This window comes from Aythya ferina, assembly GCF_964211825.1.
Source record: "Aythya ferina genome assembly, chromosome: Z".
Lineage (NCBI taxonomy): Eukaryota > Metazoa > Chordata > Aves > Anseriformes > Anatidae > Aythya > Aythya ferina.
The window spans coordinates 9,553,028-9,566,836 of record NC_140299.1 but is presented as its reverse complement, the minus strand read 5'-3'; the positions used below and the strand labels follow the sequence as shown (position 1 = coordinate 9,566,836).

Below are 13,809 nucleotides of genomic sequence, written 5' to 3'. Positions count from 1 at the left end.
GGCACAGGAGGTTGGCAGGTACGGGGAGAAATTATCTTCAAGGCAGCTACAGAGACATTTCTGATGGGGAGGAGGTGCTGCTCTCTTGACCCCATTAAGCTGCAGCGCTCACGGCTTTCTCTGCCACGTCCCTGGGGAGTGATAAACTTTGCGTTGAGGGATGATTCTCAGAAACCCCTGAGGTCCATAAAGGGATGGAGAAGGACCACATCTGGCAAGATGCAGTGGAACAGCCTGAAGCCAGCAGGGAAGATCCATCTCTTCAGGAGGACTGGCTGTGTTAATGCTCGGCAGCAGCAGAGCATCCCAAGCCCATCACAGGGATGGAGGCTGGGTCCTGCATCCCAGGAGACACAGAGGCAGCCAGAAATGGGACAAGAGCACGCAGCAGGGAGCAGCTACCTCTGGCCTTGTCAGATTGTCCTAGAGATTAGAGGCAGAAGGTTTTAAACCCAACCATGTGCTCACACTGCACTCAGCTTGCCCGGACATACAAGCACGCTGTGATCTTTGCAGGAGCACAGCCAGAGCCACGGGAAGTCTCTGTGAAATGCTGAGGGCTGGTGCCCGCAGGAGGAAACCTTTTAGCTGATACATTTGGCCCTTGCAGGTTGGTAAAATCATCTGAACTGATGCCAAAGTCGACTCCTCTCAGTACCTGGACCCCTGTGTTGCTGAGAGCAGAGGCGGGCACAGCACCATGCCATGAAGTACCCAGGGATGAATGTCCTGGGGAAACGTGTCTCCTGTCCCCCAGGGGGAAACTGAGGCACAGGGCTTCACGTGCTCCATCACCTCAGGGCAGGGCTGGATGGAACAAGCAGGCAGCACAACAGCAAGATGAAGGAGGGGGCAGCAGGGCGATGAGGCTGCTCTGATACGGGGTGCGTGTTCCTCCTAATGGCTGTTTCAGCCTTCAGATGGCAGACGAAGGCCAGAGCTTGGCTAATGAGCCTCACAGGTAAATTATTCAAGCAGACCCTCTGCAGCGAAGCAGAACAGCTAATCGCAAGGCCAGAGACAAGGGCCTGCTCCCCGCTCCGGCTCCATCCTCCTCCTCCTCCTCTTCCTCCCCTGCCAGACCTTTAACCCTTTCTCTGCCCCAGCGGATGCCCCCAGGGTGGAGGCTGGAGCAAACACGGGACAGCATCACCCTTTGCAGGAGGCAACAGGAGGGCTCTGGGGAGGTTGTTTCGGAGGGGTGAAGGGGTGCAGGGGACTTCGGGACAGGCTTTGGTGTCCCAGCAGCCGCGTGGTGGCAGTGTGAGCTAACAGCACCCGCCTGGCACCCGGCGCACGGGGCTGGGGGCTGGAAATAAGGCATTGAGGAGGGTGCTGGGAGGGATGCCACGGGCCTCTGTCTGCTTGCTGCTGTGCTCAGCACTGGGCACAGCCTCCTGCATGACAGCAGGAGCCAGTGAGAGCCAGCCCAGGCTTTGGAGACAGGACCCCCCAAATCCTATCACGGTCCCATGCCCCACCTGCGTGCTGCACTGCTGCCGACCTGCAATTGGCCCCATTGTGAATAATTTATCTCTGTTGTCCCTTCTATTGTGCCGGATCCAGCTCTCAGCAATCTGTGCCGAGGAGGCTGGGTTGGCCTCGAGTCCCTGGTTTGTTTCAGTGGTGAAAGGGGCCACCCGTGCCACTTCCATCCCCGCTCCGCAGCAGCCTGCAGAGGTGCCGCATCTTCATGGGGAAAACCTTTAGGATCCTGGGTACTGCACTGGGATAGGAGGCCCAGATGCAAACCCCAGCCTCTGTGCTTGTGGCAGCTTCCACTGGTCAGCTGTGGTGCCTCTAGCCAGCAAGAGGTGGAAAAGGAGGCCGGGAAGGGAGATGAAACCACCAAAGTGTCTCTGCCTCCATCGTGCCTAAGCAGCATCCTCAGCCCACAGCAGCCGAGGGGACACTGCCACACAAACCTGTCTCACCTCAGCTGTCACCCTCCCTTTCTGGGTGTCCCCCCACTGCCTGGGGACATTCCTGCAAGCTCTTTATTTCCAAAGAGCCATCAGTCCTGAAGCAACAGGCGTCTTGGGGGGGGGCAATGCAGATGGTGGCCTGCAACCCCCCTCCTCAGCAAGGAAAGGTCCTCGCCGGCACAGCTCATCCTGCCCATCAAGGGCTCTTACAGACTGCAAATAAAATAGCAGGCTCCAATCGATCCTGCGCTCCGTAATGCTGTCTTTGGAGGTGGGCCAGGCTGTCGGCCGATAGAGAGAGCAAGAAAGGCAGCGAAGGAAAACAAAGCCATCAAGGGAGCATTAGAGGCTTTTTCTGCCCTGAGGCCCACGGAGGGCTTTGGGCAGCGCCTCTGGGTGTGCAGAGCCCAGCTCCGACCTCTCGCATCCCACCAGGCTGATGTCCAGCTCTCAGTCCCCATTACCCCCAAATTCAGCCCCATTATCACATAGCCCCCTTGAGCCTGGGTGCTTACAGCCTCGGTGTCCCACAGCCACCCGGCACATGGGCACTTCTCTGGGGGACACGGGAGCGGCAGCACACAGCATCCCTAATCCTGGCAAATATTTACTTCCCTGTCGCCTCGTGGAGCTGCTGAACTCTGTCAAGGCAGAGCTCCTTCCCTCTCGCTGCAAACATTGCCTGCCCTCTCTAATCTGTCTATTAACCTCTCGCATGGCAGGAAGCCACTTCTCCCACGTGCTCTGCTGACGTCCTCTCTGCAGGCCCAGGGTGGTTGATACCCAGTCCCCGGTTGCTTCCCGGTCCCCTTGCCCCCTCTGCACAGCAGCTTGGGCTCTCGCTGCAAAAATCTTGAAGGGGTGAAAGGGCTCATCCCTCTTGCAAGCCGTGCAATGCCCCTGTAAAATGCAGAGCTCTGCCAGGCAGTGAAATCTGCTCCATCAGGGTCACCGGCACTGCAAACCCCACAGAAGTCCCATGGCAGGGACGGGGTCGCCTTCCCCATCACGTGCTGCCCTGGGCTCTGCATCTCTTTGACTGCTGTGTCTGCAGCCCGTTGGGAATTGCTGCTGCCTGACCAGTGCCAGCACCTCTGCCTGGCTGGTGACAGCGCAAGGACAGCCCCTAGGATGAAAGCAGCCCCGGATGCCCTGGCACAGACACAGGGTTTTGTCTCTCTCGTCACCTCTAAAGCCCAGTTGTCTTTGTACCCCGAGTCCCACGGTGCAGGGAAAAAGTGTAACTGATCCATTTTAGAAACCACTAAAAATGATCTACAATAGCTTTTGCTAGCCCTGCTAGGTCATGAGATAATGGACATTAAAATTGTGGCATTTTTATATATAGAAAAGTTATTTTAGGTCATTTTTAGAGGTTTCTGAAATGGATCAGTTATAATTTTCCTCTCCCGCTGAGGGCTGAATGTACTAAAGATGCCTTGTTCCACAGGTGGAGGGATACAAAAAAATAGTACCCATAAAACTTTTAAGAGGCCTCTAAAACACTTCTGTAGGAGGTATTTCTTCTCTTTCACTTGGGGCACATTCAGGCCCCGGGCTGCTGGGGGATACCGATGTTACATTGCGCTCGCGGGATGACCTGCATAACTCATCATCCCCAGCTCGTGCCAGCAAAACCTCCAGGGCCCATGACAGCATCGCGTGCTCGTGCCAGAGCTCCAGCCCTCACACAGCCCGCGTGCGTGCGTGCGCTCTGCCCCGTGCAGGGGACAGCTCCAGCACCAGGCTCGCTCCTGTGCCTCGTGCCCTGCTTGTGCCAAAAGCGATGGGAAGACCCCTCCTCGTCCTCACACAGAGAGGAATTTTGCACCGCTGCCACGACCAGCCCTGCCTTGCTGCTTTGCTCATTTGTGAGCCATAACCAGATAAGTGAAAATACACCCAGGTGGCCAAAAGCAAAGCTGCAGCAGCTGGGGGCATGGCGGGGACCCTAATGGGGTGGAGATGCCAGCCCGGAGCATGTGGGGAGCAGAGACATCACCATGCACGCGGGAGCAGCACGCCTGCACGCACACCTGCCCAGCTCCTTTTGTTCCACACACACCAGCTGTAAACACAATGCATTATTTATCTAACGCCACTTTTCCAAAATCATATGTGTACAACAGGCTGGTATGAAACAACAAAGAAAACAGCGATGAATAAATCATGTTTCCACTGCCCGGCTGAGCCTCCATCAGCTGCACACCTTCTGTCTGTGCGTTCCCTGCAGCACGGCTATGGCTGGGACAGTCCCTTCTGTCACCACAAATGCTGGGGTATGGCCGTGTCCCATGGCTAGATCCAGGGAGGGAGGTAATGCTCTGACCGTGCTTCTCTTTGCTCTGATACCCCTCATCTGTGCTGCTCTTGGACATCCTCCCACTTGAAGTTACACACCAAAGAGAGATCCCTCTCTGGAGCTCAAACCGTCACAGGTTAGCACCAGAGAATGCCCACACTCAAACAGTGCCTGGCCCAGCCCTAAACCCTCCCAAGACAACACCAATGAAAATGAAAAACCTCCTGGCTGCTCTTCCCCAGGAGGTCCTGAAATGGGCCAGGGACACTGTGGCCCTGCGTGTCCCCAGTGCAGGGACCCAGGTCTGTAACTGAAGTCCCCCAGCCCCATTGCCACCTAGAAGCCAGCTCCCCAGCCTCAAAGAGAGAGAATTTATTCCCTAGAAGGTGCCGAATAAAAGGGTAGACTCAGCAAAAGATAAATTTCTTAAAGGCGCTGTTTTACACTGATTAAGGCTCATAAACCAAGCTATGGATTTTCTCATTTCCCTTGCAGAAAATTCACACCGAGAGGCAGTGCTGTAAATTTGGGGAGGAGGCACGCGGCATTACTCACCCGTAACAGAGTTCAGAGCCCTGCTTAAGTGCAAATCGTGGTGCAAGCCCCGAGCCCTAAATGCTGCCCCTCAGCAGGGAGGTGTGATGGGTGAGAGCACCCCAACTCCTGCATGGGACCACTTTTGGGGTGCCGGGCTGGGTGCTTTTGGGACCATCACACCATGGGGGTGCTGGGCACCTCCAGCTGTCCCCTGGGACCCTGATGTCCCCTGAGGCCACCACAGTAGAGAGCTGCTCCCCATCAGCCCGTCCTCCAGCTGAAAGCACGGAGCAGCTTTGCTCCGAAGCAGTATTAAATATTGAACAAAGGCAAGCAAATCTGTTATCTGGGATAATTGGGAGTAAATAAAACATTTAACCAAACCAAATGCAGCTGTTTCTACTTGGAGCCGGCACAGCAGCGGGGAAGCCAGCTCAGCTACTCCGTGTCCTCGTTACGGCAGCTGATTATTGTTTTGTGTACAACAGTAGCACCGCCAGCCCTCGGACGGGGACGGGACCCGCAGTGCTGCGTGCCCACGAGGGGCAGGGGCTGGTGGGGCCGGAGGGCAGGATGCGGCCCCTGGGAAGGACTCGGGGCACGGGAAGCCCTCAGCAGAGCTGGGATTTGCTCTCCAGCCCGGGGAGTTCACATCCAGGCCAGCTTTCCTCCCCCAACACCTCTGCGAGGAGATTTGCCTGTAACACAAACCATTTCAGAGCCAGGTCACTGGTTCGCACATAGCCCCGGGGCAGGAATGACCAAACCTCCTTACCAGCTGCTCGGCAGCCCCTGGGACACGGCGTGCCGGGACGCCAGCCAGCTCCTGCAGACCTGAGGAGTGGGGTGGGACGAGGGGCTGCGCTGATCCCATGGGAAGGTGCCGGCAAATAGGGCCATGGGCGGACAAGGGGGTGGAGAGTACATCCCTGGCCACAACGTGGGGCTGGGGCATCCCGGGGTACCAGGCTGCTGTGCCCAGCATCAAGGGGCTGATGTGCTTTTGCTTGCTCACCTCTCGAGTCTTTTCACCTCTGGGGCTTGGGGAGCAGAGCTTGATGCATCTGCTGCAGCTCTCACCTAAATGCTGGGTTTATCCCCTCTAAAATGTCTGGGAAGGATGCCGGGCATGAAATCCATAGCGTTTTCCAGTCCCTGCCAAAATAAGCTCTGCTTCCAGGGGAGCTTTAACCATCTTTCCTCCCCTGGCCCTTCTCCTTGATGTGAGGTCAGATGCGTGGTGCTGAGGTGGTGCAGGGGCACGGTGATTCCTTGCACCCAGATGTGTCTTGCAGCACCTGCTCCTCACCCCAAAGAGCTTGTGGTTGGTGCACATGGGAAAATATCCCCACTTGACCTCCCGAGTGGAGTAGCTGTCTCCCTTGGTACACTTCAGTAAAAGTCTTGGCAACTAGTACCCAAAACTGCCCCAAAGAGTTTGATTTCTGCCATGCCCGGTCCCACTGTGAGCCCCACAGAGTCCTGGAAACTGAACCTGTGCAGAGACCCATAAACTGCTCCCAGGAGCTCAGCTAGAAGCCCCAGCTCAGCTGTCTGGGGTCTGTGGGGTTCCCCCAGGGTTCCCGAACTGGTACTGGGGAGCCTGAATGTCTATGCCACGTCCTCCAAGCCTGTGGGATCTGCCAGAGGGGATTCAGCATCCCCTTCTCCCTCTTTTCCTGGCTCCAGGCACAAAAACCCGCACAACCTACACTGTGCAATTCCCCTGCCCCTTCCTTCACCTTACTTAAAGTTTGCAAGCAAGCAATCCATCCTCCCTGCCTCTCCAGATGGAGAAGAGAGGGAAAATACCAGGTGTAATCAGACGCAACTGAGACCATCGGCAGTCGCGTATCCTCGGCAAAGCTGTCCCACCAGAACTCCTGGAAATTGTAAATTTATCCAGGAGGAGCCTCTGGAGGGAAGCTACAAGCACTTTGTCATGTACCGAGCAGCAGGCTAGCCACAAATATTACCAGCTATCACTCCCAGCTGGGGAAGCGCAGGCTGCCTCCGACAGCCAGCAGCTCTCCGAAAATGCCTCTTCTCCCCTCATCCTGCCCAAGTGGCAGCTCCATGCATCCCCAGCTCCATGCTGCTCACCTCGGGATGCTCTCCTGCTAACCTGGGGATGGGGAGACCTGCTGGCAGAGCGGTCTCTCACATGGCAGGGGATGGAGAGGAAGGAGTAAGAGGTTTCTGGTGCTTTGGAGGAGAGGCAGGGATGTTTTTGTGCTTCTCCTGCTCTGCTCAGCCTCAGCATCCCCAGAACACTGATTTGCATCCTCCTGTGCCCATTCCTCAGCCCCAGGGACCCCATAGCTCTTTGTGTGTGACAGCCCTGGCCCCTGCAGCGCTGGTGGCTTCCTCACCCTGCCAGCTGGGAAACTAGCTGCAGACACCTCGTGAAAATGGCTGGGCTGGAGCCAGAGGTCCCCCGAGAGGTGCTGGAGTCAGCTGTAGAGAGCTCACAGATGACCAAAATGTTCCTCATATGGCTTCTTTCTGTGTTGTTCCCACCCCAATACTTTGCATGTCCCTGCAGCAGCAGCCTGCCTCACAAGCATGGCTAGCAAAGCCTCCTGGCTCCTTCCCAGATGTCCTCTGTATAAAGCACCCCAGAAAATCTCAGCATGGACTCTGGTAGGGACGGGACCATGATGGATACCTTGGGACTGTGGGGATGGCTCCAGCTGTGCTGCTGCTAGAGGCTGCTCGGGGATGCTGCCATCCCATTAATGATGTGTACCTGGGAAAATGCTCAATTTGTCCCAGAAAATGAGGTCTCCACACCAGCCCCTTACTGCCACCTTCCTGCTTTGAGGAAAAACCAGTCAGACACATCACTAACAGCAGGAGGGTCTCCTAATCAAGCCTAAACCCTCCCCTGTGCTGATGGCACCGTGGGGTAGAAGCAGGCAGGAGGAGGGAGCCCATCTTCAGAGCATCTCTGCAGCCCACCCAAAGGGGTGAGCTTCCCTTCTTTCAGGGGGATGAAAGCCAGGAGAGAGTTCATCAGTTCTGGAAGGTGTCAGCTGGTGAACCAGCTCAGCTAGCACCGCTGCTTGACACAGACCCAGCAATTTCACTTCTCCCCCATTTCTCAGGAGCCACACAGGGAAGTAGCTTTGGCTCTGCCAGCTTCAAGGGACAGAGACAAAGTTAAAATCCCTGTGTCTCCAGCATGGGAACACCAGCGGATTCTGCAGAGGAAATGGGAACAACCTCTCCCAGGAGAAACATCTCCCCTTGCTTCTTCACAAAGCTTCAAGGCTAGCCCCTATCCTGAATTAGGCCCTGGCCTCATTCCTATCTTAGGGTATTGAGATCCTTGGGACGATGTAAGGCACAAACCCCAGACGTCACTGCATTTGGAAATAATAGCTGCATCCTCAACACAACCGACATCAAGGGAGGTCCTATTATTCAGCCCATCTGCAAGGGAACGGAGCTAAAAAAAGGCTCTTCGCTTTATGACAATGATGCTCAATTTCTTCAAATCCCATGTCAAATGGTTAAACCCCCGCAGCTGGCAATGAGCAAGCCCTATGGGATGATCCTGGCATGCATGGCCAGGGCAGTGAAAGCAGCTCGAGGGGCTTGGGGAGCCCCTTCCCACCCGCCTGAGAGCCAGCACTCTGCAAAACAAAGCCAGAAGCACTAAGTGACTCAATTAATCCCGGTGACTGCTTTTGCTTGCTCTAATTGTCACCTGTGAAATCTCTGCAAAGTTGTCTTCATTTTTTTTCCCTCCTTCCTTCCCTCAGCTCAGCTCAGCTCCGCCACGAGCACCCCACCAAATTCCCTTAATCTCCCCTTTAGGTCATACACCATCTTTTAAGCCTTTAATCAATTTTCCTCTGGAGCCCCTGCAATTTAGCAATGACCTTTTAATAGCGAGACAACCAGAAGCAAATGCAGTTCCCACAAGCTCTGCGCCACTGAGGCAGTGACACCGCTGCCACCCTGCCCCGGAGGTGACAGCCTGGGCACCTGGCACCGTCCATCCCTGCCACCTGCAGCATGTGGGCAGCAGCCCTGGGCACAGGCAGTCCCGAAATTACATTTTGTTTAAGGAGAAGCAGCTTCCCAAGCACCCTCTGGTCTGCTTCCAAAGAAGGGCAAATAAGACGCAATTATTTTGGAGTTTTTTTAGCCTAACGCACCATTTTTTCTGCCAGCCCCTCCAGAGCAGTGGCACTGGATTGTTCACACTGAGCTGAATTGTTACGAGCTGGGAACAGACCCCGAGATGCAGGGACTGGGGTTGATTTTCCTTTCTGGAAAGCAGGAGTTTTGCAGAAAAGCCCAGGGCTTTCTTCCTTTGCCTTTTCCCCACACCCTCCAAGGTCAAACAGTCCTGGACTCTCAATAAACTGTCGCAGGGGCTCCAGAGGATTTCAGGAGGTATTTGATAGGATTTCTGCAGGCTTGAAGCGTGACTTCACAGGTACGGGGGGGAAATACCCAAGAGCTTTGGAGGGAAACATTATTAGAGCCACTGAAGGATTTTGCTGCACTCTCTGAAGCGTTGCACAGAAAATTGCAGGAGAAGAGCAAGTCCCACAGTCCGGAGCTGGCTCTGAGACCGGCTCAGAGCCTGTGGCAGAAGGATGCTGCAGTGCCCTGGCTCTGGTGACAAGGACAGGGCACAGAGTGCTGCTCCTTGCACTGCAAATGCCTTGTGCAGCAGGGAAGAGTCTCCCCTTGACTCAATCAGGTGGCTCAGCATCCTTCTGAGATCAGGGCAGCGGTGGGGATGGGTCTGAGGGCAGGGCGAGAGCTGCGAGGATGTGCTGGGGAACAACCCATGGTGCAGGGCAGTCCTGGATTTACCCCAATACTTTGCCATCCTCTCCTGGAACAGAGAGATCAGCTCTGGCTGGGTTAATGCCAAGCAGCTGGGTCTGTCCCATGCTGTATGTGCCACCAGCAGCACTGTGAGGAAGGCAGCACGCCTGGCGATAGGTGGGTAAGTGCTGTGACATGGGGTTGAACCTGCCAGGGCTGAAGCCCTGGATCTAGTACCAGAGGATTTGGGCTTTGTGCAAACAAAGATGCACAAGGGCATTTTCCAAGAGCCGTTCCCGCAGCTCAGCCATATCCCGGCGTAATGAAATGCAAATGAATTTTGAGGTCATAGCTCACACACGCATCTCGGTGCCTGCATCTCCTGCTTTCTGCACTAATATGGGCTGGAAAGGCGAGAACTGGGGAACGACCCAGAGGGCAGAAGCGTGGTCTTTGTTTCTCCTCATCATCCCGATGCTTTACTTGGACCCTTGGGGAAGTTTTAGCTTGAACGCAGCCCTCTCTGTGAGCCAAATGGGTTGCAAATGTATTGGCATGTGTTGTGTCATCTGCAGCAGCAGTTAATAGGATCCATTTTCCAAGGAAGGGGAAAGAAAAGGAAGAAAAGGGGGATGCTTAAATCTGCAAAACAAACGTCCATCACCCCTTCTGAAGCGATAAATCCGTGGCAATAGATTATATATGAAAGGTTGGTCTAGAGCAATAATCTGCCCGGGCTTCTCACAACAATGCAGCTGGATTCAGATGTCAAACTAAAATACTTAGCACTTAATACCCTCAAAACCTTGTACAAAGAATGGATGAAATGCAGGCCCCAGTGGGGTTATCAGGAGATTTGTCTCTGATTTCGCTGGCAACAGCCCCGTTAACTCCCTAATTTTCAGGAGAGGGCAAGGGACCACCCCGCCCGGTGGCACCTACTCGGTGACACTGCCTCCCACCCAGCATTTGCCAAAAAACTTGAGGGAGAAGTGATAAAAGGAAGGGAAGTACCCCGTGACACCTGACAGCTGAGGAAACGGAGGAGCTGAGCAGCCAGGGCTTGGCCAAGCAGGACAAGAGGGGTGAGATCCCCTTCGGGCATCCCCCGTGTGGGGCGGTGAAGCAGGGTGCTGGAGCCCTGTCCTCCCTTCTCGCCCGCACGCCTTCCCCTCCGCCCCAGCAGATGTTCTGGGTCCTGTTCCCCAGGACGGATCCCGGCTTGATTTATTACTGGACGTGACTTCTGGAGTTCGTCAAAGGCACCCGCCCCCCCTTCCCCTGCCTTTCCCCACACCCTTCCCATTTTGTTTTACGTTCACTTTGTGGTCTCCCCACCATCGCCTGCAATAAACAGAAACTCATTTCCAGTATAAACAACTGCACACTCTGCCCCAGCAAGCCGCGCGACCCTGCCTCTCCAGCTCCCCACCCCGCGCTGCTTCGGGCTCTGGGAAAACCGTTTCTTCCTTCTGTTTTTTTTCACCCCCCACCCTCCTGGCCCTTTGCACTTTTTTTTTTTTTTTTTTTTTTTTTTTTTTACCCCTAGATTTATAATGTGCCAGCCGGAGTCAGAGTGGTCAATCCCGCTCCATGTCACGTATGTGCCATTAGAAGTAATTCTACCGCTACGTCTCGGTGAGGAAATCCACCCGAAATCCCCGAAATCGCAGAGCACACACTGAGGAGCTGGGGATGGGAGCAAAGCTCTGCTCGAGGCTTAGCACTGAGGCAGGGGTGTTGTCATGGGGAAGGCCAAAAGCCTCTCAAGATGATTTTTGGCCTAGGACCTGTTTCTGCTCAACCATCCACCAGCTCGTGCTGCTTGTCAGACACAGTGACCCCCTCCTGGTGCTGCTACCCCAAGCGTGGGGCAGATCCTGCCCTCCTCAAGTCCCACACCGGGAGGGATCAGAGGGCAGCCAAGCCTGGGAGAGAGGCTTGGCGTGGAGAGCTGGGATGGATTCACCTCTCCGAAGCACTCTCAGGGTTGCCTTTATCCACTTCTAATCACCTCGAAGGGAGGTGGCTGGGCCAAGCTGGTTGTCTCTGCTCGTGCTGTGCTCCATGGGGAGAGGCAGGCACCTCAGGGGGCAGATCACCAGGCGGCTTTCCAGTTGCTCCTCTCCAGGGAACACAGCTGTCTGCAGCATTTTTATGGATGTACGGGGAGCGCAACCAGCGCACTTGCACTAGAAATCCTCTTAACTTTGCAAATGCAATGCTCATTAATGTCTTCATCACCCAGAGTGGGCGTGATGTGCAAAGGCAGCACTGTGGATGGGAAGTGCTGCTTGGCCCAGCTCTCCTGACCCTCTGTCCAAAGCTTTGCTGATTCACCAATGGAAAAGGCAAACATTTTTGACATATGGGTAATTAAAACCTGGAGGATCTCACCAAAGGCTCTGGTGGATTCCCCGCCCCTGGAAGTCTATAAATCAGGGCTGAGTGTTCTCCTAGCTGCTCTGCTGCCTTTCAGTGACGTGCCCAGGCTATGCAGGAGAGCATCTGCTAGCAGCAGCCCCCCTTGCCTCCCTAACATCCCACTCTGGAGATGCACACACCTGCCCCTGCAAAGGTGTGAGGACATTTGCGTCACTCCCTGGGACAAACCAGCCCAGGACAACCAGTTTTTTAGGAGCTAGACATTTAATTCCAGGCAAGAAGCTAGTCAAAGCAGCCGATGGTTTCATTTCTGCTGGTAGACTAAAACAAACATGGAAATGAGGTGGGTTAGTTGAAACCTGAATCCAAAAGATTTGGCTGGTGGTTAAACCCAGCCCTGCAAACAGGCCCCTAAGAGTGCTGGTAATACCCACATCCCTGCCGTGGATGCTGTCTAATACCAGGCTCATGGCACTGTCTGCTGGGTCTCACTGACAGCAGGGCTAGTGCAGGACTCCAGACATCTGGGTTTTGGCTGCTTGTTCAGAATCTCTGTTGGTTTTGCCCCACTGGGGACTTTTGAAGTTGAAATGAGCACCTCAAGGTGTCTGCGGAGCACCAGAGACTCCTTTGCAAGGCTGCAAAATGCTCCCAGTGCTGCACAGGCAGCACCACACCTGCAAGAGGGTTGTATTACTTGGGGAAAAAAATGCACATCATTTACGGGGATGTAAAACCCTGTGTGTAATCTGAATGCAAGTGGAGGCTGCAGTACCGTGGAGCAAGAACCCCACACGAAGCACCAGGCACCTCCCAGCCACAGCTCCTGAGCTTTGCCCTCTCCTAGTAGGGGCAAAATTTGCAGCTATAGCAAGCAGCAGGGAGGGGTTGCCCATCTTCCCAGCTCTGCAATCCTCCTGGGACAACCGCGTGGGCAGGACCCCGGCTGAAGCAGGATCTCTGCTCACCCGCTGCAGTGAAGCCTGATGGCTCCCGGTGAGCCTTGCACGCGATGCAGGCTGCTGGCTGGCCCCGAGGAGGCTGTGTCCTCGCAGAGGGAGCTGCTCTGGGCATTGTAAGTCCCCCTGCCCAAGAGTTTTCTGGGTGGCAGAGGTCTGGTAATGCAGAGTGACCCTGGTGCGGGTGTGCTGCAGGTCCTGCAGATGGTCTGCCCATCGCATTTGATGGGAAAGCTGAAGGGCACAGGTGGCTTCCTCCGCAAAATGCCAGATTTCTATGCAGAGTGACTGGGAGAAAACAGTAATTTAGAGAAAAACACACACAGCCTGCAAGCAGAAAGATCCTCTGAGCGGAGAAAAAAATCTATTCTGTGCCGAGACTCATTTTATCTCAATGGTTTGGTTATGATCCCGCACCGTGCCCCCTTCCACTGGCAGCATGGTACGACATGACCCTGTATCACGACGAGAGCAGTTGATGTTGCAGCGGCTATACGACAGCATGAGAGTTACAGATGGCTACAAGGAGCTGTGCAGGCCTGCTGGCCTCTCTAACAACAAATCCATAGCCATGGATTATCTGTCTGCCGAGATAGCTGGTAGCATTTCATCAGCCCTTCACACCCCATTGATAAAGGGACTCCTGGTACGAGGGGCGGCCAAGAAACCACCCTTCCCCTTTCCCATGGATGAGCAGCTGAAGCTGTTCCCAGCCGGCTGGAGCCCCGTAGCCTTTGCTTTATCCACCCAAATCGAGCATCCTCAGCGTAGTTAATCACGGCAAGCACCGAGGCTTGAGGCAGCAGAGGCCACTGAAGCCCGCGCTATTCAGTGACCCTAGGGAGGAATGTGGCTGACTCACATCATGGGAATCCGACCTCCACCGTGGCCCCGCTGCTTGCTGAGATCA

The 13,809-nt window shown here is 55.0% G+C and overlaps 1 protein-coding gene across 6 annotated transcripts in view; it reads right to left on the bottom strand.

Annotated features, from left to right (window-relative positions):
• CNTFR (ciliary neurotrophic factor receptor) overlaps nt 1-13,809 on the bottom strand; it is a gene marked incomplete at its 3' end in the record, with an annotated part of 175,404 nt that overhangs the window by 21,634 nt on the left and 139,961 nt on the right. The window lies entirely within an intron of this gene.